Below are 26,546 nucleotides of genomic sequence, written 5' to 3' on the forward strand. Positions count from 1 at the left end.
GCCTGCCACCTTAGTATATAGCCATTAGCCCCCTGCCCAGCCTTACCACCCGCAGGGGGCTAATGACGAAGCCGCAGGGTGAAACGTACGTCGAGGTTCTTGGACCGCGGCGTGTCTGTGCTTCTCCTGGCAAGATGACACAAGGTATACACGGGTTCGAGTAATGCATCTAATTGTGGGAGAGATTCTCTTATCATGCGATTTCTTTTTCCAGTGCCTCATCTTTAGACTGTTAACCCTTGTATCTAATCTTTGTTGGTGATCATTTACATCTTCACCTTTGTACCATAGTACACTTATATTCCTTGTGTTTGCCACTACTATTAATATATCTATGAGGACATGTTATAACTGGTATTGTTCTCATGGGCTTTCTGGCATTAGTCTCTTGCCAGGTGCACACACACACCGCGGTAGCTTCTATATCTACCCACTTTGTAGCCAGTCATACTCTCATGTGAATTGTTTTCTGGTTTCTCCATACGATAATTTGTCTTTGTAACCTTTACATTTACACATATATTTTTTTATGGTATTGTATCAAATAAAATTTTGAAATTTTATATTTTGTCTATATGATTATTATACTCCCGCCCTCTTCTTTTGGTGTATAGTAGTGGCTCTCCGAGCCGAGTGAGTGGGTACATTGGGTGATGACCCCTCTTTCTTTTGAGGTTCTCTTTTTGGTTAATCAGCCTTACCACCCCCCCAAAAAAAAACTCACCTTTCTGACGCCCCCCTTCCCCCCAGGTCCTCTTCAGCAGGAACATTATCATACATTGGCAAGGACTGTGGCAGAAGAAGGTCGGGAAATACAACCAGAATGGGGAGCTATAAGCTATTTAAAAGTCATAAAGCTAAGTAAGGCAGCATTATTAATAAATGTAAAAGTCTGAATTGACTATTGACGTGTTTTAAACTTAACTAAATACATTTTATTTTAAATGCAGCTTTGACCTGGAACATGTTGAGTGGTCATTTGAATAAATATTGCATCAGAATAGTTCTGTTTTGTGTGAGTAGTGTGCATTTATTCTTAATACAAATTATTTTGATACCTGTGACAAATAGCTGTGATGCATTCCTATATTCTTGGCTGTTCTGAGCATATCCTAGAGGGGCCTAAGTTTGTGGTCCACGTTGATTATAATAAGATCAGCTTGTTAAACCATCATGATATCATTACAAGAAAAGAAAATTATAAGATCTTATTGAGTCTGCTAATGGGGCTTCAAATGCATATGTGAACATACCCTTACAATAAGACATTAGGCCTTTTGTAGTTACACTTAATACACATTGCTTTTACCATGGAATTGGTGTCATGTTCTTATAGGGATTTACTAAAAAAATGAATGAAACCACCATTTTTTTCACCTTATGTTTTCTGCTTGGTGTGCTGCCTTTTCTTAGAATATTTTCAAGGTCCTGATGACCAAACTGGCTTTACACTCTAGATATTGGAATAGTTGTAATGCTTCTGCTCTCTTTTTCTAGATGTATAGTAAGACAGATAAATAACTAAATAAATAGAGTAGAATAAACTATGACACAGATTAAAGCTGCTTTCACGTGGCCAAGTTTAGTATGGGCGATTTGTTCCATGTTGCCAATTTAACATCTGACACTCAACTCAGCATTAGTTTAACAGAGACAGGCCAGTAAATCTGGCCAAAACATGTAGAAAGTTTCCCAGTCCAAACGTGACCCTATAAAAGAAGCCCCATGGATTTTGTTGAGCACATACCACTGCATTTTAACTTGTGCTGTTTTCTATAAACAACTCCTTTTTTTGCAATGGCAACCTGGTATGTTGAAAAAAATACCTACTGTACTAATGAAAATGTTCATAGCTCAACGTAGAATAAAGTTTGTTCCAAAGCTTCCTTTTTACATCACAGCGAGGAATAGGGAGAGGAAGTCCAATATCCAACAAGCAAACTTATCTCCAGAAGCCCAACTATGGTTCCAAACACTACACTTTCCCATCAACAGCCACTTAATTCTTATAACTTTCTCTATACTACCACCCTCTATGTGCGCCATGTAATTACACTATGGTGCTTTGATGTTGCACAATGATAAGCCATTATCCCAACCCTTGATATCCCGGTCCAATGAGAGCTGTATTGAAAACGTCTTATATGCAAACTGCTTGGCACAAATGGTACAATGTTTTTCGATACATTAGACAGAAAAGTTGTGCAAGTCTTCAAAGCAGCAATCTGGGTGTGTACGTGCAAAATTGGTATTCAAAGGGATCCTGAGCAGCAAATAACAGCTTTGCCTTGATTACTCCTTTAAGTTTCTTAAAACAGACCTCCATAGTTTTCAAAGCCATCCACTCCCCTCATTAGTGCAAGGGTCCACACAAAATGAAACTGGGGACACCATTTGGTCTATGGGCCACACATTTTGCACATGTGTTCTCAGGTATTAGAGTGACGTTTATACAGAGCAATGTACTATCATAGTTCAGATGCTTTCAGTAGATGCTTAATTTACAAAATATATTTTCTGTTCAACAATTACTTCAATAAACATGTCATTTCTTTATGGGCCTAAATCAGAATTGTCATTATTTTAGGAGTAGTACTAGAATGAATTTAGCAATTTAATTCCATGGCTAAGTCTCAGCACGTGTGCTAGGTAATACAGTAAGATAAAAATCAATCATGGAAAGTTTTGGCCAGCATAGTACAATTCATTTTGGCAAAATTTAGCCCGAAGGTTACTAACAAGCGGAAGGGAGAGAATGTAGTCCAGCTGGCACTGTAAATTACAAAGGAATCCTCTAAGGCAATTTTGAATAAAAGATCAATTTGCAAAGGAACTAAAAATAAAAATGCATCCCTTAAAGAAGTAAACTGAATGCATACAAATGTGCGCATATATTTGGAGTATTTAGAAAGCTTGACTTTTTCTTGTAGAAATGGCTTGAGATATATTCTGAATATATACAAGAATTCATTTTGATAGACAGTGGCATCATCCTTTCTCCAGATGGCATGCAAAATAATTTATAAATGACAAAGTTCAGTAAGTTTAGAGCAGCTGTTCTCATTCTGTTCCAGCTCCTTGGCCACCCACTTCAGTAGAACTGAGAACCTTCAATCAAGCCATGCTTCTCTCAGGACTTTCAAACAACATTAGAACATGTGTTCAATATGTTTCCAGAAGGGACTGGGCCAAATCTGAAAGTAGTTCAAATGCAATTTGTAGATAGATGCAATATATTATCATACATATTGTGAATCTGCTGCTTGGAAATAAACCACATCAGATTGCGTTTTGGAGATGTGTACATTTCTCTAGTTTGATATATTTTAATGCTATTAAACTTGATAGTTGCCACGACATTCAGAAAATAAATCCTTGTTTTCTCTACATTATTATGTTAGCATTTGTTATACTTTGTGCAAGCTTTTAGTTACACTGCGATAAAAAATTTAAAATCTTGGCTTGTTCCATGTCCATTTGTTCAATTAGCCCCAATAACTGCCATTCACTACTAAAATATAGAAGCCTGGAAATTAGATAATACATGACGAAAAGCATCAATAAATAAAGGTTGGATTGTCATGATACTGGAAAATGACTGGGATAAGCGTGTTACATCCATAATACAAAATAGCATTAACGCCAAAATACAAAGAGGCATTTGGAAAACTGTCAACAAACTTTTATAAGCCTGTATTCACACACATAAAAGGCACAATTACTAAGAACAGTTGCCTGTGTATGTTAATCTTGAATCTGGCACTCCCTGCACTGCCCTGAGAGAGTGCACCACTTTTTTTGGTGCACCTTTAACATGGGCCATGCAACACACTTCTGTTGAGGTTTGCATGTTAAATCTGGAGCAAGGTCTGACTGAGCACTGGAAAGCCTACCCCCCCACCCCCCCCCAAAAAAATGGTTGCATGCAACACAAATGTGGCACATGCGCTTCTTATAGAGGACATGTCACCCATAAATTCGGCACTACTAAAGGAGCTGCTTAAACAAATGCTGCAGTGTTAGAATGATAACGTTATCGGAAACCTCTGTTTACATTGTACTCTGCGCCACAGTGTTAATTAGATACCGTTATCGGAGGTTTCTCATATCATTGAAACAATAAAAAAGGCATTTGCTATTGGAACTCGCAAGTGCTACACATAGGAACTACATTTCACTAGGCTTAAACTAACCAATACTACAGGGTAGCTGTGCCATGGTAATAGATTTTGGAGGAGACAGTGGACATGATTTGGACTATGGGTAGTCTTATAAAATCAACTAATCTGACTAGTGTGGAATACATATTCTTATGGAGCAAAAACAAAATGCTTTGAATTCACTTGCAGAACCTATTGGATGCAAGAATCAGTGAAGCAAACAGGGGGAGAAGGGTGACCTATTTGGTCTGATTCCACAGAAGAATAATGAAAAAGAAAACATTAGTTTTAAAGTGTAACCATCAGTTTGTGTCTGTGTGGATTATGTGTTTATACACAAGTGTAGGGAAAGCTGAGGAGAGATAAGTGGAGGTGTTTGGTCACTACATTAGTGAGGGCTTCTCCCTGCACATGACTGACATGAGTGCTGGGGCAGTGAGCCATGAGGTAATCAGCTGATTGGAGGGAGAGAGATGTGATTCAGACCCTTAGTAAATGTGATTCAGAACCTTAGTAAATGTGCTACAATGTGTTTCTTTAATATCATTAATCTTATCAGTGTTGTCTGTGCAAAGAACATGTCACCAAAATGGCCACAGTGTAGTTTATATTGTATTTGAATGCAAATAATAATAATTCAAAGACTAATATTTACATAAGGAAATACTAGGAAATACTCTTAGGCCTAAAGCAAATGATATATGTTATGCCCAGGCCGGGACTTGGGTGTAGAATACATTTGAGCTGGAGAGGTGCTCACCCCTCCCCTCTCCATAGGGATGCATAGCGTCCAGCCGTACATACAGGAAAACATAGAGCATGGCTGGTGCCATAGGGGGCCAGATATCTAGTCGTGTACATGATGATTTATTAGGATATTTCTCTTATATACAAGGTGGTCAGTACCCCACTGATCATATATCTATGATCTATCCGAAAGATGACAAACCCTTTCTATAATGAAATATTTCTAATAAAGCACCCGTAGTGAACACACGAACCCAAGGGGATTGTTGAGCGCTCAACAACCCAATTGATCATGAGAACAGAACCCATAGCAATATTGAGAATGAAGTCCCATTCTACCTAACAGCAGCCAGAAATTCATGCTTGGAGTGCCAAAAATTGAAGTATTTGTAGTCATCAACTACTCACATGGAATTGGACGGAGCATATGCTTCTCCTGATGCTCCACCCATTAGTGAGAATGGGACCCCCTTTATCAGCCCCTCACCGATCACCTTGTTATCCCCTATTGTCATGGGGATATCTTCCTTAGTTGGGACAACCCCTTTAAGCAACTATCTAGTTCCCTTGCAGCAGTAATATTTGAGTCATGTGAGAGATGCTGATTGCAGTGAATGTTTAGCTAACAGACTTATCTAAGCTATATTTGGAATATCACACATTGATTTATAACAAACATACCTATAGAAAGTGACAAATGACAAACCTTGTCGACATTATCGCCTCTGCTTCACCTATATCCTACATAAACTCAGATGCTCAGATAATGGGCACAAAACAATTTCCCATCTAAACAGAAAGCAATTTATTATTGTATTTCCTGTTAAACTCTGTCACACAGTCATGAATACAAAAGCAGTCTATAATGGTAGTGTAGTCTGAGGTCAGCTCAGGCTCCTAATACAATATAGCCTTAGGTTATCAAGTAATGTTTCAAGGCAGGATGAATTAAAAGCCTAATTACACAAAGGAAGATGTGTCTTGCTCATTTTCCGTAAAACAATGTGCTTATTCAGACATAGCAAGTCTCTGGAATAATCCCAAGTATAAATTATCAGTGTCAAAATATTGTTGTTGTAGATGGTGAGTTGTTATATGATGTGTTGGAAACACTGAGACATACTGTTCGCTTGTCTCTTATCATACACCTTACCTTCACTCCAGCACCTTACCTACAAGAGTCCATGGCAAGGAAGCCAAAATCAGATCACCCAATCCTGTTCTTTGTAGCTCAGTCATGGTGACCCTAAAGAATATCTAAGAATACTCTATAGCGGGGGTCCTATAATCACTGGGTTCGCTTAGGGTACATTCACACGTGGTATGCCCTCTGTGCAGGCATACTGCCGTGTGCTGGAGAGGAGGGGGAGGTGGCCCCTCCTCCCTCCACAGAGAATAGCGGCACATGTCCGCACACTCGCCGAAAGATAGAGCATGCTTTATCTTTTTGCGGTGTGCGGCCCGGATCGGTGCCACACATGTGTGGCACCGTATCTGCGCCGTGCCGCTATTGCCTTCTATGGGGCCCCGCAGACGGCCATGTGAATGAGCCCTTAGTTCTTGGTCACCAATACAGAGGTGAAGCTCCACATAGTGGCGTAACTAGGAGAGGCAGGGTTTCTGCATGGGGCCCCACATATTTTCATATTCACACATGTAAGTTACAATCACACATTTATACACTCATATTGACACAGAGCATATACACAGACATACAGTGCCGTATACAGATGTACAGCATATGTACTGTACACACATACAATATATACAGACACTTTACATGGTATACACATCACAGATATACACACATATACAGCATTAATACAATACATATATGTTATAAACATATTATGCTGTACAATGTGCATCATAATATGTATACAATGATGCACATCCTCCATTCATTAGTGTGTCAGGTTGGATGACAGGGGCCCTCTGACACTGTGGGCCCCATAGAGGCTGCTATGGCTACTACCGCTGTAGTTACGCCCTGACTCCATACGCCACCTTCAGGTCTCTGCCCTTTCGGTTGCTGCAGAGACAACCAGGCGCAATGTGGTGATGTCATTGTGCCCACCAGTTTCTTAGCCATGAACAGCCAGCCACAACAGAAAATGAGTCATTTAAACCCCTTACTCAGAAAGTAAGCCTTTGGATGAGAAGTGTATGCATATCTTGTACATGTGATGGATGATGAGGGATTAGAATACGTTAGATGTGAGATGACGGAATAGTAAGCATGCAATAGGTAAAAGAGAGTTGTACATATGTGATATATGATAAGGGAGCTTTACACATGTCATATGGGGTGAGGGGAGTAGTAAATATGTTAAAGATATATTGAATGACAGCAAGCAGAGATCTAGACCACTGTTAATAATTGACACAGAAAGCATAACTTTTCACAATTTACAAACAAAATGAAGATGGCCACTTTTATTTGTCAATGTTAGGCTGGCAGAAGATGGCCTCAGAATCTGCTCAGGGTGTGTTTGTTTCAGGTATTATTTTTAATTACAGAATATAATAAGGAACAAGTTGTGCAGCCAGGAAGCAGTAGTTCTTTTTTAAACACTGTTGAAGAAAATGTCGGCCAACTCTGGAAAGAATGAAATATCTAATAAAACTGTCAATATAGGGGAAATGTCTTCTCTAATTAATGTGACCAGAATGATGTCTGTTTCAGCACATATTATGATAATCCATGGCAGCCAATTTTTAGTTTACAATACCTTATAAGAAATGATATTAAATATGTAAAAAAAAACTTCTTAAAGCGCTATTTCTGCTATAGACTTCTTTGTTAGATGTTTCCCTAAAAATAAGATCATCACAAGCTGTTTCCAGGTGGCACCATAAACTGCAAACTGTAGTGAGCCTTCGGTCCATCAGTATATACCCAACCCTCTGACCCCCAGTACATAACTAGCCAGCCCATACCCCCTAGTTAATAGCCAGCCCATACCCTCCAGTATATAGCCAGTCAGCTCATGCCCCCAGTATACAGCCAGTCAGCTCATGCCCCTAGGATTGCAGCCAGCCAGCTAATTCCCCCAGTAAATAGCCTGTCAGCCCCTGCCCCCTAGTATATAGCCTGCCAGCCCATGCCCCCTAGTATATAGCTTGCCAATCAATGTCCCCTAGCATATAGCCTACCAGTCAATGCTACCCTAGTATATAGCCAGCCCTCTGCGCCTTCAGTATATAGCCTGCCAGCCTATGCCCCCTAGTATATGGTCTGCCAGCCAATGTCCCCAGTATGTAGCCTGCCAGTCAATGCCCCCTAGCATATAGCCAGCCAGTCCTCTGCCCCCCCAGTATATAGCCTGTCAGCCCCTGCCCCAGTATATAGCCAGCAACCCTTTGCCCCCAGTGTATAGACAGCCAGCTCATGCCCCCAGTATATGTCCAGCCAGCCCCTGCCCCAGTATTTAGACAGCCAGCCAATGCCTACAAGAAAAAACAACAACTCTGTACTCATCTTTCCAACGACCCGAGTACAGAGTTGTTGTTTTTTATAGACTCAAGTATAAGCCAAGGTAGGTTTTTTCAGCATATTTTTTGTGCTTATATGGTACAGCATTACCGTACATCAAGCCTATTGGTTTGAATTGAATACCCTTGTTAAAGGGGTTTTGTGGACTGATTGAAAATGTAAAAAAAATGTAGCCATACTCACCGACCGGTGCTGCCATGCTTCCTTAGTAGCGATTTGATTGTCTATAAGGTCAACGGATATCGGTCATGGCAGCCTGATGACTGAGGGAGTCACTGAGGATGGCAAATGGGGATATCTCAAAAAAATCTTTGAATTATATGTATGCTGGGTGCTTCTGATTGAGATTCACGAATAGAAATTCATCAATTCTTGTGTAATTTGTACCAAATGTGTGCCAACCGATACCAAAGGGTTTCGGCGCACAATGTGTGATGTACGCTTAGCATAGTAACCGTAATATTCATCCACTATGAGCCACTGCAATTAATTAGACTTTTTGGCCTGGGCTTACATTGCCTACTTAGTATTAATCCCTGTCCTAGTCTCGTGAAACCCCTCCTGCCCTTCCAGAAACCCCTTTAAGTGTCAGAAAGCCTCTTGTAACTTGACTACTTAGTTTTAGGCTGTAGAATGTAAAGGATGACAAGGTGAAAAGGTTGATCCTCCACAATTTCCTCTCTCTGGAATTGCATCTGGCATAACTTTCTTCCCTCCGCCATTATCTCAATGCTGCTGCGTACCTCTTTTTCATGCAGACAGCTAATTTGTCACAAGTAAAATGTCACATCATATTGAAGTTTTAAGCAAGACTCATCTGTGACCCTGCAACAGAAACATCAAAGGGAGATTCACATCTAATACCAAATTTGCAGGAAACCAATTGGATTATCATGATTTATGATTGTGAAGAAAAAAGTGAAGTAACATGTAGAGGGGGAGTGTATGTGAATTTAATACTACATTAATGGTCTGGAAATCTATCCAAAGGTCACAGAACTGTGAAATAAGTCTATGCTTGCTAATATCCAAAATAGGAAAGCAAAAACATACATAAGACACTCTTCAGGTAGGTGTATACCTATATTTGGCCTCACACAAGTGCAGACTGTTTAGCAGTGACAAGTGTAAGTAACAGATCAACCTAAAGGGCTGTACACACCATCTGATTAGTATGCCTGAGTATGGCTCCACTTGTAGTATTCTAGGGGGCACAACGTGATCAGCATACAATTCATATGATATGTAGCAGAAATCCTACTCGTAATAACTGATCTCCCGAACTGAAGATGGGCTGAATTCTAGTATGTATTGATAGATAGATTATGGAGGAGTCCCAGCAGACAGCTCTACTCACTAAGTTGTCCAGAGAAGGCTGCTTATGGAGTTAGGGACAGGCAGGGACTAAATGCCCTTTTCAGGGCAGCTAGGTATGGAGAGAAGACTGTTTTATAGAGGGACAGCTCAAAATTTTAAATAATTGCCCTTTTCAGTGCAGTGTAAAGAACTGCATATGTATAATGATACTGACCTATAGTGTCATAATGCTGTCACTGCCTGTCTAACAGCCTACTCTGCAGTCACCGCCTTTTCTAAGTTCAATGATCCAATACTGAAGTCACTGCATGTCTAATGTCAAACAGGCCTATACCACAGTCACTGTTTGTTTAATTTCAAATGGTCTGAAACCCATAGCATCTTATAGCGCTATTGTAACGTCTGTGCCTGAACGTCGCTCTATCCGCAGTTGGCGGAACAGAGGCGTTTATTTGTGTGTGAACTGTGGCTTAATTCTTGTGTTTGGATTAATTGAGCCACACCCTGCTCCTTGCATTTCTGTCCTGCCCAGCAAGGGTTACTAGCCTGACGGACAGTTTCCCCAGTGTGCTAGTGGGGGCGTGTCTGGGATCGGCTTTATATACCTGCCCATTCCCATCTTACCTTGCTGGTTATTTTGAGTCTAACCTATGTATACTTGCTTGATCTTGATCTTGGCCTGACCTGTGTATATCCCACCTGTACCTGTATCCATTAGGCTTGCTGGTTAATTTGAGTCTTGTCTTCCCTGTGTTTCTAATTCAGTTTTACCCGTCTCTGTTTGTCTGCCTGTATCTGTTCCTGACCTGTATATATCTGCTTGATCTTGTCCTGACCTGTATATACCTGTTTGATCTTGACCTGACCTGTATATCCCGCCTGTACCTGTATCTGGATCTGACCTGTGATTATCTGCCTTAAGACCTGTATATATCTGTCCCTGTCTCAGTCCTGCGTTCGTATTCTGTGCTCCAGTGTGAACACTGGTCTATACCTGTATTTTCGTTACCTATCCGCTCCACCATCCAGCAGCTGCCAGACGAAATAAGTGTCTCCTGTCCTGTTGTAGGGTCACTCAGGGACAGTCAGTTAGGTTCCTGATAGTGGGTTCGCCCTTATCAGGGCGGTTTATCTGCTTTAGGCAGGGCCTTAGCCCGCAGGGACGTCGCAGGGTGAGTTCGCAATCACTTACGTAGTCTGACAGCTAGCGCCACGTCTGGTTGTGGTTGCGCGTTTGCTGGACGGGTGCTGACAGCTATTACATTTTATTTGGTTTTAATTTAATTTTGTTTTTTAAATGTATTTCTTTATTTTAGTTTTTATTTTCTGTTATTATTATATGTACTTTATCTAATCCACTTTTGGCAATGTTATTATCTCCATTTTGCAGCTCTCTAGCTCTCGTTGCCCGCATTTAACAGATAATTTGGGTATTAAAGTTTGGAACCCCATTGATTTCAATGGGGTTCAGTGTCAAGTCTGAACTTGTTTAACTTGAATTTCAACAAACCCACTCATCACTATTTATCTTGAAAGTCTGATTATTTCTTCTGGTTTGGCTAGGAGCATGGCGAAATGCTCTTGTGCCTACAGTATACACAGCTGGTAATCCAGCAGAGCTGTACTGCAAAGCAATGTTATCAAATACAGAAAAAGCAATGTCTATAATTACTTTTCATATGGATGCCAAAGATATTGTTTGTGAAAGAAACACTAGATGTAGGTACATGATTGACTATATTCTCCTCACTCAGATGTATTAGTACTCATACAATTATAACTTAAGGTAGATTTACCAGAATGCTAAAAACATTATACTTAACACCTACTCTGCCTAAGATCTGAGACCTTATCTAACAGATATCAGATCCATCAATTATGCTGGAAAGGCTCAAGAATTCTGCACTTACCTATGGCAATGTGAACACTAGGTGGCAATGTTTTCCTATTCTCATTGTGTAATATCTAATACTATAGTTCCTCTGCAAAGACATCAGCAGTTTCTACTCATGTACAGTACACTGATAAGGTATGTATAAGAATAGTTAAGCATGTTGAAGTCATGAAAAGTTATTATCAGTTGGGCCCAATGTAAATTTTGTGTACTGCTCCCAGCAATGGCCCCTATTTTCCAGTTCCATGTCTGTATACTCCCTTACGTTTGTATACAACATAGGGAGAGGCATCCTGCTGGGAGTCTCATTCCACTATTTGCACAATGTTGTATGATTTTCTGAAAACTAATAAAAAAAATGTGTTTAAAAAAAAGTTATTGTCAGTAAATGTATTCCTTATCTGCAAATACTGACAACAGCTTCCACACCACCAACAGAGGTCCCACTAATTATTCCAGCAGAATGTCCCGTGTGCCACGAGACCTAGAGAAAAACTTGAACATCTGATACAAAAGCCCATGAAGCTATAAATAAATGAATACAGCCAAACTCACAAAATGGAGCTTAAATAGTGTGCTTTAATGATTCACTAAATTTTATGGGCTTTCTAAAGTAGCTGGAGTTATCTCCAAGATGACTGCCATCTCCAAAGTCCTATGATCCTTCAGTTTCCAGTAACCCCTCCACCCTCTCATGCTCTGCTCCCAGTGATGATGTAACAGACTTTCTTGCTCTGTTACCATAGTAATGATGTGTAACTGCCATCACTGCACATTACATTACTGAGATGACGTCTCACCACAACACTGGCCATACTGGATGCACTGCAACCAGCCGACTACAGCCAAATATAGTGGTGATCACATGACCTGCCCAGGCAGCTACAGGACATGTGATGTGGACATGTGACCAGCAGTCATCTTCTGTCCTGCGTCTTCACCACCTGGGCAAAATCAATGGCCAAAATGAAGAAACAGTAGAATTTTAATTCTTCTTAATAGTTTATGTTCACAACATTTTTCTGCTTAGGGGAGCAAAATTCTTGAAGAACATGTGCCACAATTCATGAATCTGATGCACCGTGAACACTTCGGGGGACATAAATCATAGGCTGGTGCTATAATGCTGCCCCCGGCCCCTAGCGCTCACAGGTTTATCTATATTCAAGTGGACAGTAGCTCAGTGCAGCAATGTGCTGTGCCTCTGCAGCTCGGACCTGGTGTAGATTTTCGTCATAGCCTGCACCTGAATGGGAAGCACTAGATGCAATTTGCCTGTGAAAGGGGATATTTATTTTGTACACCTGAAGCCTGTCACAGACAGTGTAGGAGATCACATATGAGCGACCACTCTTTGGCTGGAGCCTGGCGCCTATGTGCACTTCTCGGCATAACCCTTTTTCCCAAATGTGGCATCAACCAACTAGCCCACTCCCCCCGCGGAACATTCATTTATGACCAATACAACACCCCCACCCCCACCCCAGCAAAGTTTATTTCAAATGCCGGGGAAAGCGATGCCCAGTAGAAGAAACAAGTTGGAGGACATCCGGGAGTTAGCACTGTTGATGGCCTGTGCGCGCTGTGATGCTCTGTATGATGCAGTTGATGGTCACCGGCTCCACATCTGTCACAGGTCCGGCACTTTACTGAGTGAACTACATATCATAGTCTTATATAGCTGCTAGCGAGCAGATCATGGATAACTTCATATGGGGCCCAGATCTGGGTGGGCGTGGGCCCACAGGAAGCCGAAGACCACAGGTGCTCGCCCATAACGCCCATGAAGATCCGCCATTGCACATCAGAAACATATATTATATATCACACCATAATTGGGAATGACCCCCATCCCTCTTAGTCCCTATGAAAATGCATCCGATAGAAAAACATTCAGACATTACTGATGTAAACAATAACAAACTAATGTGGTTCAACTGACTTCAAGAGAGGGCTGCAGTTTACATTCAATGTCCCTTGTCCATAGACTGGCACAGACCAGTGGTGTTAGCGTAATTTTCCTGTCAGTAAGTTAAAGATAAAGAAGCTGTCAGACATAACTTTGAGTAACACTGGCACAAATGCTTATGTCCTGCCTAAAAAAATAGCAATAGGGTTATAATAATAATATAATAATAATAATCTTTATTTATATAGCGCCATCAAATTCCGTAGCGCTGTACAAATCATAGGGGACATATACAACTATATTACATTACAAAGAACAAACAGTCATATGGAACAATAGGAGTGAGGGCCCTGCTCACAAGAGCTTACAGACTATGAGGGGGTGACACAAGAGGTTGTATAATGGTCCAGCCATTCTTTATAAGGGAACAATATAAAATAATTTAATAAATAATTTAATAAACAACGATGTTGCTGCTTGAACCAGCCATCAGCCGCCATCTTATTTACAGGGTCCTAGGTGAAAAAGACTGCAGAGAAGCCTGGAGCTTGGTATATATCAGCTGTTTGCCAGATAACAGATGGGAGGAGGACATAGGATGGATTAGTAAAGGGAGAGTTGACATTTCAAGCAGTTAGCGAGTGTGATAGGCTTGCCTAAAGAGATGGTTTTTAAGAGCACGTTTATAGGGTTGTGATAAAGTCATGGCTACAGCAAATGGTGACCAGTGCTGTACATCCAACCAAGTAAGTGGTCTGCTGCATTCTGCAATATACAGTCCCACATGTCCCACAAATTGGATTTAATAATATTAATAATGATTATCATCATCATCTTTATTTATATAGCGCCATCAAAGCCTGTAGCACTTTACAGATTCTGGGTTATATACACAAGTAAAATAAGACATTACAGAGTCATAACAGTCATATAAGACAATAGGAATGAAGGCTCTGCTCACAAGAGCTTACAGTCTATGAGGATGAGGGGTTAACAGAAGAGGTATTGTGGGCTTGTATAATGGTCCAGCCATTTTTTTAAATTAGGGAATGGATTCAAAATAATTTAATAACTAAAAATGCTGCTGCTTGAACTAACCATATGCTGCCATCTTATATACAATGTCCCAAGTCAGTGGGACTACAGAGAAGCCTGTAGCTTGGTACCTGGCATTTTCCAGACAGGGGGAGTACCCAGAATTGGTCAATATAATTGGCTTATATACAGCAATATCCAGTATATAAAAAGCAGCCACGTATGCCACCAATATGGAGTTCTTGTTATCCCACATAAATCATAGCCATATTTGTTGATAGCTTAAAGAAGAGGAGTAGTTTTCCTCTTGGATTAAGAGTTCTTTTGAGTTTGTAGTGGACACTCCTCAGTTGTGGAAAAGTTCTTAGTGTTGAATTTGCCAAGGGAATTTCTTAATGTGAAAAAGATATAGCAGGGATAAGATCACCACTCAAAAGATGGGCGGGTGGGAAGGTTCGTCTTTGACACTTCATAAAACGGTAGACCTTGTCAATACCCCCCTGCTCCTTTTGTTAACCTTGTTCAGTGCTTGCATCTTGCTGGAGCCTCCATGGGTCTACATTCTGTACTACCAACTGTTATGGGACAATTGATAAGAAGATCATTTCTGTGGTATTCCTTGTGAATATAACTATTGCAAACTCTGGAAAGAGAGGGAGAGGGCTTCCCTGTGGGTATGCTCAGTTAGGGGATTGTTATAGCCTCTCTTCCAGAAATGGGAGACTGGAAGGCAAGCAAAGGATCTCTGCACATTAGGGATATCCTCTGGCTTACGTTACCCTGGTTCTTAAGGTGATTCCCTCTTGTGGTCTGGGAATGTGGAAAGTCAAGACTTTTTGAAGGAAAGTCCTTTATTAAATGGTTCTGCAGAATCACTTTAAGTCAGGATCAGAGGGTTTGAAACTTCAAAATGCCAAAAGTATCCCCTGAAAGTTATGATATTTGGCTTGGTGCTGTTTCCATTGTAAGTTATATGTGAGGGCTAACCTGAAGGGTATAAAATATAAGAACACTAGTTTTCTCCACAAGGATTGGTGAGCATGCTGGAAAATATGGGTAGCTGCTTCATTGTTCCACACAAACACAAACAGGTGGTACTATCAGCTGCCCCAAGTTAGACAGTCTTACCTATGTAGATTTGACATTCAGACATTCTGAAACCTGGGTGTCAGGGACCACTGTATGCCTGGTTAGCATAGTGTTCAGGTACTACCCATGAAATGCACTAGTAAATCCCCCTGATGGATGAATTATTAAGGAGCATTCCCAGTCACTTTCTTCATACTTGGTGTAATTGTAATCTCAAATAAAAATTAAAAGGAGAAAAATTTCCTTTAATTGTCAAATCTAGGCACATGTGGGCACATTACACCATCTTTTATATATTTGGGCCATTGGGACCTTGTCATTAGCGGGGTAATACTTAAAGGGTTATTCCCATTTCAACAAATAAATGTCATTGTTTGTATAATGAATAAACAATATTCAGTTTTTCAATATACTTTCTGTATAAATTGCTCATTGTTTTCTGGATTTCTGTTTGCTGTCCTTCTATAGAAAGCTTCTATATTTACTTCCAGTGGATAGAAATCTGACCATAGTCACACAGGTATCATGGAGAGTAATCAGAGCTTTGGGATATAACGAACTTTGCACCTGTGTGACCTTTGAAAGATTTCTGTCCACTGGAAGAAAACATAGAAGTTTTCCACCGAATGACAGATCTAGAAAACTGTGAGGAATTGATACTGAAGGTGTATTGGAAAATTTTATAACTTTTCATCATACCAACAATAAAATTAATTGGGAGAATGGGAATACTCCTTAAGTTACCCCTAGTTATGTGTATTGTGTGAATATTGTGAGTATTGTGAGTAGTCTGTTTGTATACAACTTATAAGTGTGATGTTGGTGTGAATGTTATTTTGTGCTTGTTGTACTTGTGGGTGTGGATTCAGTGGGTGTATAGTGACCTTAAAGTCTTCCTTCAAGAACATGTGATGTTTCTAAATTAATCACTAGGCAATACCAATTGTAACCTAATAGCTAGGAAAATTGTTAGAGTGATTTATAATACAGTTTAAAAAACAAAGCATCATATTCTGGCCTTGAAAAATGAAATCCTTGCTGTGGTAGCTATTTTTAAATTTGCTAAATGGTTTTATGCATCATAGGCTACAGCTTAAAGTTGTTGGCCACTATACTTTTGTAATGGGTAGGATATTAGGTAATATACCAATATAAATCTATTAAAAGTTCTATACCACTTTCTTAAAATGTAAAGTAAAGCCCCTAGTTCACAAATGTCTTTTACCTTAACAGGTGCCATTCGGGTTCATAAAATGGCTGCTTATGGGGGGGGGTGATCTCTAACTTTAAATGGCCAACCTACTTCCCAGGACTTTAAAGAGGATCTGTCAGGGCAACTTGAGACACTAAACCAAACACTGGCCCTTAGCAACTGGTGCTTAAGTGTCTCAAATTGCCCTTTTCAATCTGTGCCCGCTAAAAAACCAAAAAAAAAAAACCTCAATCCAGAGCTTCCGGCAGCTGTGCAGTCACATATTAAAGCCAGCCGACTAAAGCTTCGCTGTGCACGTACCGTGGGTATGGCGCAGTTGCAGAGAGCACCATAGAATGGTAGGCACCAGAGATGGAACTTAGAGTGGTCATGGATAGTTAGAGTCACATGACCTTCCAACTATGGCTATTTTATGGACAGGAATGACCAAACCATATCAGAAGGAACAGATTTCAAACTGTAGACAGCACTATTTCAACATGGTTGGGTCTGTTCAGTACAGTGTAGTGAACTGGTTTAGCTTAGTGAGAGGTCTTGGGTCAGGGAATAAGAGCTCTCCTTTATGGAGACTTTGCCAATTAGGAGCCACCTTGTAGGTGTGTAGAAACTTATTGCCATTGATGCTCCACTATTGGATTCTGGGAAATATGCAAATATGACACATATTACAGGATACTTGAGTTAAAGTGGCCAACCCCTTTAAAGCAGACTAAATCTTTCAACAAATTTAAGCATAAGCCACATGGTATTTTTTGCTCATTTTATTCCTTTTTTCTGCATTAACCTATCTCTATTAACCACTTCTGATGTAGTAGAGTAGTTTTCCTCTTGGATTAAGAGTTCTTTTGAGTTTGTAGGGGACACTGCTCAGTTGTGGAAAAGTTCTTAATGTTGAATTTGTCTGTATCACTGCTTTTTCACTCGCTCTAAGTAAATGTTCACCCACTCGCTCCTCCCCCTTCATAGACTTCTATGCAATTTGATACCTGCAGTCCTTCTTTGAGCTACATGGATTTAGCAGAGTTTTCAGAGTAAAAGTCAGATTGGTAGAGAGAGGGGCAAGAGAAGACCAAGTTAAGTAGAAAAGGGATTTTTTCTAGAATTTTTTCTTTTAGAATTTATTTCCAAGTTTCTTACATTCACTTTTACTACTACTACTTTTTCAACGTTTGCAGCAGATAAAGCAAAGATTCAGTTTCCCTCTTTCTTTCTCTTCTTTCTGTTTAAACATATAAAAAAAATCCCATCTCATTTGTAACTTTATTATGCCATGTATTCTTTACATTGGCCGGAATTAATCAGTGATTGCAATTTGTTACTATATATAAGATTATATAGAACTATCCCCAAAATAAAACAAAAACAAAAAAAGATACTTGTTTGCCTTGATAACAGAATAAGTCTGCGGTGCTGCAGAATAATGAATAAATAAAAGGAAACAGTTTTAGTGAGGACATTCAGGTTTCTGATCCTGGAAGGGTTAAAAGCTACTATGGTTACTTTATCCTGAGCTAAATGGTCAGTGAGTTGTAACCCTAGTTCTCTCCTCCTGTCTTCATTTCAGATGCAGTCAGAACATCTGGCAAGCCTGATAACTTTATTCCTGCAATTCAAGTAACCGAAATCCATGCCCTTCCCAAATGAGGTAAAGAGAAAAAAAACATGTCTAAATAAAAGCTCTGGAGTCCCAAAGTCTGAGGCTTTGACAGGCCTAGGGCAGGGTGAGGTAAAGCAGCTCTTAGTAAAACATACCAGCTGATAAAGGAAGAACTGCCAACAGCCTGGAAAGAAATTCTGAACAAACATGTTACATAAATATCATCACCATTATAACCGTTGAACTGGCTGCAGTCTGCGAATCCATTTAAAGATGCTCAGCGCAGTTTGTTGCCAGGGGAAGTGAGGAACAGATGCGTTCTCCATAATCAGGTAGTGTGTTACAACTGATGGAAATGTGTTTTAAACATCCAGATGTAATGGATAACGGAGCAAGGCCTCTCCAAATACGAGGAGAGGGCTGGGCTTACAATGTATAAGTCTATAGGTAATGTATGTGTTACTACACCTGTTTTTTCTACTTTTTATTAAAAATAGCCAACTTCTTCTGAGGCTTCTTAAGAGAGAAACTGCAAACCTGTCTGTGTCTCTTTCATCTCCTAGCAGGAAGACATCAGCAGTAAAAGAAGGTGTTCTGGCTCACACTATAGGCCTCATGCACACAATTATGGTGGATGTGATCTGCCTGCAAAATTGGTGGCCAGATCATGGCACCCATAGAGGTCTATGGCACCTGGTCACGGTGCGGTGAGCACTCTTTGTCTCACTGCCCCGTGACCTGGCCGGGTAGCCACTGTGCGAATCATAGAAAGTCTCCCCAAAAGGCCTCAATGGGGGATTTTTTGACACTATAAGTATGACCACTAACTACGAATATCTATGGGGGCACCCCCATGGTCACACTCTGACTAGTACTATAGATAGAGGCATTATAGTTAGTATTACATTTTTACATTCCTCAAGCACAGATACTGGACGGAAAATAAGGTATGAATGTCCAATATCTGCGCCTGTGCTTTTACCTCATGCACAGTGGAAGACAAAGATGCCATCTTAGAGATGCAATGGCCCAATGACCCATTTATAATAGGACCTCTGACATCCGTGGTCTTCTCTTGGTGACTGAAGAAAATACTGAACTGTACTTGCAGGTTGCAAAATTCCAAACAACTTGCTTGGACAGCAGCTGTAAATCACTTGTTAAAATCAATGTAGCACAGGTCTTAAAATTTGTGATGGTATATCTATAACTTCTCTATTACCCTGTTTCCTCTAAAACTCTAAAATAAGTCACCCCGAAAAAAATAAGACCTACTGTTATTTTTTTCAAGCCTAGAAATATTAAGCCTCCCCTGAAAATAAGACCTTGCAGCAGTCATTTCTACAGCTCCCTCCATGCTGTACATAAGTATTAGTAGATCATTTAGAGAGGTTGTGGCAAGGATGAAGAATTCAAAAAGTCACTGACAGGTGCGCTGCAAACATGCTACAAGCAGTTACCTGAAGACGGGCTCATTTAAGGAAAATGCTAAACATAAGAGGTTGGGGCCAATGATTCTAAAAGAAATAGAGTAACAAGACATTCAGCATATGAATCATCATCATAAGTCTCCAAACACTGAATAATAAGATGGTTATATGACTGTCTTTTAATAAATGTTGCTTTTGGTTCATACAGTTTTGATAGAATTCAGGGTTTGGAGAGTTATAAGGATGTTATAGAAGTTGTTGACATAATGGTCTTTAATACAGAAATACCAGGATCAGTAAATGTAATATAGATTGTTGTACAAGGACATAGAGTCACCAGAAATTCTCGATGAATTCAGATGGTTATGCTGATGTTTGTGATGATATGAACACAGTATATTGATAAATGTAGATTTTTTTTTGTTCCACAATAAATGTGAGTTCTTGTTCAATAAGACATTCCCTAGTGCATTTTTAGGAACAAAAATTAATATAAGACACTGTCTTATTTTTAGGGAAACACAGCAATAACTAAAGTAAGTCTGAAAGAGCCTGTCATATTTAATGCTATAACTCCACAAAGAGTTATCAATCCCCAAGTTGTAGCTCCTATGTAGTCACTAATCTGTGGCAAGAGTTGTGATGTCTGAGAAAGGTACAAATACCAGGATAATCCAAGACAATTAAACTCCAAGTTAATAGCCAAAGAATGATCCAAATAGGTCAAAGTGAATGTTTAACCTCAAATAGCAGGCACACAATAAAGCATTATTTTAAGCAGCCTCCAGTAACTAACATATAGGTAGACCAATGTGCATTTAAATATGCCTCCTGAGGTAACACAACAGCTGGGGCCTTTCATTGAGGGCATTGTTGTGGCACAGGAGCAGAAGGCAGGGATAAAAAATGTTTAGTTCGGTACAAAAAATAAGAGAAGAATAAAAATGAAACTTCTTGCGTAGTCCTTGACTACCCCTCTTTTTGCGCCTAGGTAGATACCTGTCCAGCAACTTACTTTAAGCTCCTTACACAAATAAACAATTCATATCCTGTGATCCTGATAGACCCAGATTAAAAATATGATGAAAGAGGCCACCAAAGGTAAGCAATGACATATTAAGGATAATAAAATTAAACTGTATTAAAATTTCAGTAGTTAATTCTCCATCCAGTCAAGAATGTCACTGTAAGAATAAAGAAGTATTGAACTACTTAATCATATTTTGTTACATTTTTAGGCTTATGTCATAATAATAAAAGTATTCTATCACTATGTGTATTAGTGGCGAGTGATTAAGTGAGAGTCTAATTTAGAAGTCTATTGTTATTACCCTTATCCAGCTTGATACAGAATTTATGCAGCAGTTGTACAATTATGCAAGGACCGAAATCCCATTACATTTTAATGCTAAGACCATCATTACTTGAACTATTTTGATAAGAAAAACTGTCTAAGCAGAAATTAGCACTTTTAAAGGTGTTTGTGATTATTAAATCCTTGTAGAAAACGTTAATTTGACTCAAATGAGTCTGTGGGCTGTCGGCTGGAGTCTGAATACTTGCATTTATCTATTAATATGAGACTGGTCTTCTAGACAATGACGATGATTATAATAATAATGATTAGAAGTCAGAAAGAATGAAATATCTGTAAATATCTTAACTACCAAACAAGGAGCAGGACATAACATTTCACTTTCTACAACATTTAGTGATAATAAGAAACAACTTTTTCAATGTTTACACTCCTGAGCAGTTTTTGGTTCTGTTTCTTCCAATGAAGTATCCAAGATCCAATATATTTCTCTTTACCTGCTTCATATATATTGTTATATGCATGTCAAGCTGATAATGCATTGTTCTCTTATATAAATGCTGCTATGCAGACCTTTCCTGCTATACTAGCCATAAGGCAATGACAGGAAATATGTCCCACAACTTGCAATTCATTTATGGTCAGGGCTAAGAGTCTATTCATGTACCATCAATCCTGACTGCAGCATCCAAGAAATTTAGAAAGAGGGAATGTCCCCCATTGCACCTTTCCTTCCAACATGACTACATGCTTCTCATGGTTTGACAAACTGATATTTCTACACAAGTAAGAAATTACATTTCTTACACCTAAGGAGCCATCAAAATTAAACTGTAAATAAACCTCACTAAAAACTTTATAGACCGGCTCACAAAACAAATATACATAGGTGTGTAGATTACTTCACCTATCTGATTACAGTTTTCTAACGCCACCTCTGATGACTTTTCTGTATCTTACGTGAGAGAACTATCCAATGTAAAGCTATTCTATGTAAAGCATCTATTACCTAACCAAAGGATGGACAATAAATATCTGATCATTCTTGGTCCAAAATGGTGCTCTTACCAATCATAAGTACATGAGTACAATCATGAGTTCTCTGTGTGAATGTTAATGTGCACATAAGCGACCGTAGTTCCATCAACTTCTATGGATTGGAAGAGCAGTGTTCAGCTCCATATTTGTCAGTGCCATAGAAATCAGTTGAGTGGTGGTCCCAATTGTGCATTCCACTAACAGTACACTCACATAGTAGACTCAGAAATACTTATGTTATGTGGCATCCAGCAGAGATCCCTTAACTTTATATGGAATACCACTTTAAGTCAGATGGCTATGTAGAGAACCACTTGTTCTCTCTGACTGTAAAATGAGCTACCTTACAAGGTGGCTAAAAGAGGCATGGTTCTCCTTATCCCATCTTGGAAAGCTTATTTTCCCAGAATCCCCCTAGTGGAGCATCCATGGCTATAATACTCCACACACCTACATGGTGGCCTTAATTGTCAGTCTCCATAAGGAGAACTCTTACTTGCCGACCCTAGTGACAAGCCTCTCACCCAGCTTCCTACGCTGTACTGAGGAGACCCTATAAGGTCAAAACAGTGCTGTCTGTAGTTGGGAGTTTGTTCCTTCTGGAATAGATATACTGGTTTGCTAGTGATGAGCGAGTATACTCGGACCGGCTCATTGCTCGGACGAGTATTTGCCCTGCTCGATAACGAGCATTTAATTAAAAAAAAAGAAGTGAAGAACAGTAAAAAAATACAATTAAAACATTTAATTTAATCATTTAATTGAAGAAAACAGTGAAAGAACACAGTGCAGAACAGATTGCAGATGTTCGGGAACATCTGCAATAGTATTTGAAGAACAATATGTGTGAAGAACACATTGCAGATGTTTGGCAACATCTGCAAGTTGTTCTTCACACATATTGTTCTTCAAATACTATTGAGGAGAACACCGTATTGCACGCGTGTCTCCGGAACAGATCGCAGATGTTCCCGAACATCTGCAATCTGTTCTGCACTGTGTTCTTTCACTGTGCTCGTTCAGTTTGTAATTTTACTGAAAAATGCTCGGGTCTCCCATTGATTTCAATGGGGCTCGTTACTCGAAACGAGCACTCGAGCATCGGGAAATGTTCGGCTCGAGTAACGAGCACCCGAGCATTTTAGTGCTCGCTCATCTCTATTGTTTGCTTTTAATCCTGTAGGTCAGGCTTGATGTCAAGGGAGCTGAAAGAGGTGTGGTTTTCCTTATTCCATCCTGGAAAGCTTTGCATATTTCCCATAACTTACACTCCTTTAGTCCTGGATTGTCTCAAAAAGATAGACAAAATATAAGCACAGCTAGATAAAGCATCAAAAATGGAATAGGTATCCACACTGGGGTAGAAAGAAGCAACAGCCGTGGAGTGCTAAAATACTTTTATTCATAAGAAGGCTGCTTTTTATGATGTGTGAATAAAAGTTTTCTTTTAGAATGCTTCCTTCCTTTTAGAATTGGCTCTTATGAGATTGGCTGGAAAAGCTTTATATCCTCTTCTATAAAATGACCTTCAACTACCGTGCTGCTCTCACACCTATATACCAGAAATCAAATATAATAATCAAATTTGTATAGAGTATATCCGAACCGTTGCTAATGTTTTATGTCTGTAAACATATTTCTTTAAGAAAAAAAAAAATTATTTTAGCATATGTTTTGAAAATCAAATAAAAACTATTGTTTAAAAAAATGTTTACACTTTTTATTACATAATCCAACGACTTATGATAACAAAACAGTATTACCAAATTGAACATAAATCAATCTCATTTTCATTGATAATATTGGTATAATGAACATATTTCATAGCCAGAAATCTCAAGCTGTGACCCAAGCATAAAGGAAGTCAAAATTCAGAGACAGCTTCATAAGAATCTATAGTATGAAAATCTAATTTGCTATAGACAGTGGAATTGTCACCCGGTAACAGCTGGCGGGTGATAACAGGCTTACTGACGAATCTTCCATTTGGCACAAAAAGTAAATTTTAATGCCAACAGGGAGTTTGAAAGCACAAACTCTAGCATGATCAACTTTACCTCCTAATGTTTCTTGGATATCTGGGAGAAAGTGAGAATTTTGAATAAACTATAGCAGATGGAAGCATGCATGGATTTTAGGAGGTGTAAAACACAACTACAGCCTGAGAGGGAAAGACAAGGTTTCAAACAGAGAAATATTTTAATGAACCAAAGAGAGCAAATGTTTGATGTAAGTGGTTTAGCTAAAAACCCCAAATTTACCATCTTTGGAGAAGAAATCAAATTATAGGTTTGTTGAACAGATTGATCAGATGAATACAGTAAACCCTTCCAAATTTTCATCTATAATATAATAGAAGATAAGACGCAGGTCTATCATGTCTAACCTATGACGTGGACAGTTAGGGCGCAACAGTGTGTTGCCCCTACAGGTATTTCAAAATGTTCCAAATGTAGCATGATGATCTGGGGAGCAATTGTATACGACGATCATCTTAAGTATTTACAGAAAGGACACTAATACATCAGCTATATGTGCAAGATATCCATCTGCCACATGTTTTGTCTCACATGGCATTTTTCAGCAAGCTCATGCACTGCACTGCAAGGTTTTTTTTTGCCAAGCCACCAGATTAATGTCAAATGAGCATTTATGGCACCAGCTCCAGCTTCAGCAAGCCAAAAGTGTGCAGGATTTACAGACCCAGCCAGCTTCAACATCTGTGGGCAGATGTTCCAGTGCATACTATACAGAACCTACCTCCATGCCAACCGAATCCCATCTTGTATCAAAGCCAGAGGCGAAGAAACAGTATTCCAGTGCCTCTTGTCTATTGCACAGTTTTTTGCATTATTTTGGAAAAATTAAAAAAGTTTTCCTTAAAGTTTTCCACTCTATAGCCGATGATGACTAATCAGAAATTTAGAAATCTTGCTAATTTCTTAGAAGGAAAAATAAACTTTTACTGTGACATAAATAGTCAACCCATTTACTCAGTACATAGCTGAAGCACCTTTGGCAGTAATTGCAACCTCATGGGTACGATTTTCAGGTCTCTCCAGAGATGGTTAGATACCTGGCTGAACCACTCAAAGCCACTTCTGTTTTGTGTTAGTTGTGTGCTTAGGTTTATTGGCTTGTTAGAGGGTGAACCTTTGAATCAGTCTGAAGCACAGAGAACTTTAGGTCAGGTTTTCATCAGAACAAATAATCTTGTTTAACACAGCCTGAGATACCTTTGGGTAATTTTTGCAAAACCAACATATTTTCTTTCTAAATAAATGCATTATTCTGGCTACTCCTCTACAAAAACCAGATTGGTTTTTGTAGAGGAGTAGCCAGCATGGAGTGCTGTAATGAAGGATGACTTTCTGGATCTTTCCCCAGAAGACACAGGATTTTTAAAGCTTGAAGTGATCCAGGGAAGAAACGGCTACAATGGTCTGGAAGAAAATTCCCTTACCAACTGTCCCTATCTAATTGCCTAACCTACCTTAAACAGTATGTACCACTGGTCGACATTCCCTTCGAACATGAAGACAAAGACAAGACAATACAAAAATAGAAGAGTAGTCAACAGATAAGGGTCAGAACCAATAGGACAATACAGTAAAGAATCAAGGCAAAATGGATGATCAGAAAGCAAGTAGTTGGTCAAGAAATCCAAAATACAGTAGTCAACATAGCCCTCAATCTCCAAATAAGACTTATAGCAAGCACAAGTGAAATGGCAGGGAAACCTTATAAGAGAGTTCCATTCCAGAAGTTGATTGGACCAGTTCCCTGACATGCAGACAAGAAAGACCAGTGTGGAAAATTGTGAGGGGAGGAAGAATATGTCCACCTCCGTTAACTTAAAGGGGTTGGCCAGTTTACCTCATGGTTTTTGCAAGGCATGTGTAAGTTTAAGGGGCAGGGTTTCAGGTAATTTGCTAATATACATCTATTAAAAGTTCTGCTCTGATTTCTTGATATGTGAAGTGAAGCCTCCTGTCTTTTACCTTATCATCCAGACATTACTGTCCAATGTTTCAGCTCCTACACATTGGAGCCTTGAGAGAGGTATCGGTGTGTAGGACAGTCAGTGACATGGATCATCATGTGATACAATGTGGTGTAAAACAGAATATGGAAAGGGATAGATCTTTGAGGCAAAATCTAACTACATAGAGCATAAAGTCCACTGTCTACTTGCTCTGCAGTAGCTTTAAACTACATTGTTGTCACAAGTTTATTAGTGTGAGACTCCAGATCTTCCATCTGCTTAAAATGTTGTTGTAGTAATATTGTTATGTAAAATCTGAAA

The 26,546-nt window shown here is 39.4% G+C and overlaps 1 long non-coding RNA gene across 4 annotated transcripts in view; it reads left to right on the forward strand.

Annotated features, from left to right (window-relative positions):
• Positions 1 to 26,546, forward strand: part of LOC140134054 (uncharacterized) — a 77,963-nt gene that overhangs the window by 26,771 nt on the left and 24,646 nt on the right. For 2 of the 4 annotated variants that reach the window (XR_011856048.1, XR_011856046.1), the window contains exons 2-3: positions 18,425 to 18,505; positions 20,879 to 20,988. This is a non-coding gene — a long non-coding RNA (uncharacterized lncRNA). Of the gene's footprint in view, positions 1 to 13,105; positions 13,251 to 18,424; positions 18,506 to 20,878; positions 20,989 to 26,546 lie in introns of those variants that run through there. The other 2 variants (XR_011856049.1, XR_011856047.1) reach the window with 2 other exon arrangements.

This window comes from Engystomops pustulosus, chromosome 5 (assembly GCF_040894005.1).
Source record: "Engystomops pustulosus chromosome 5, aEngPut4.maternal, whole genome shotgun sequence".
Classification (NCBI taxonomy): domain Eukaryota; kingdom Metazoa; phylum Chordata; class Amphibia; order Anura; family Leptodactylidae; genus Engystomops; species Engystomops pustulosus.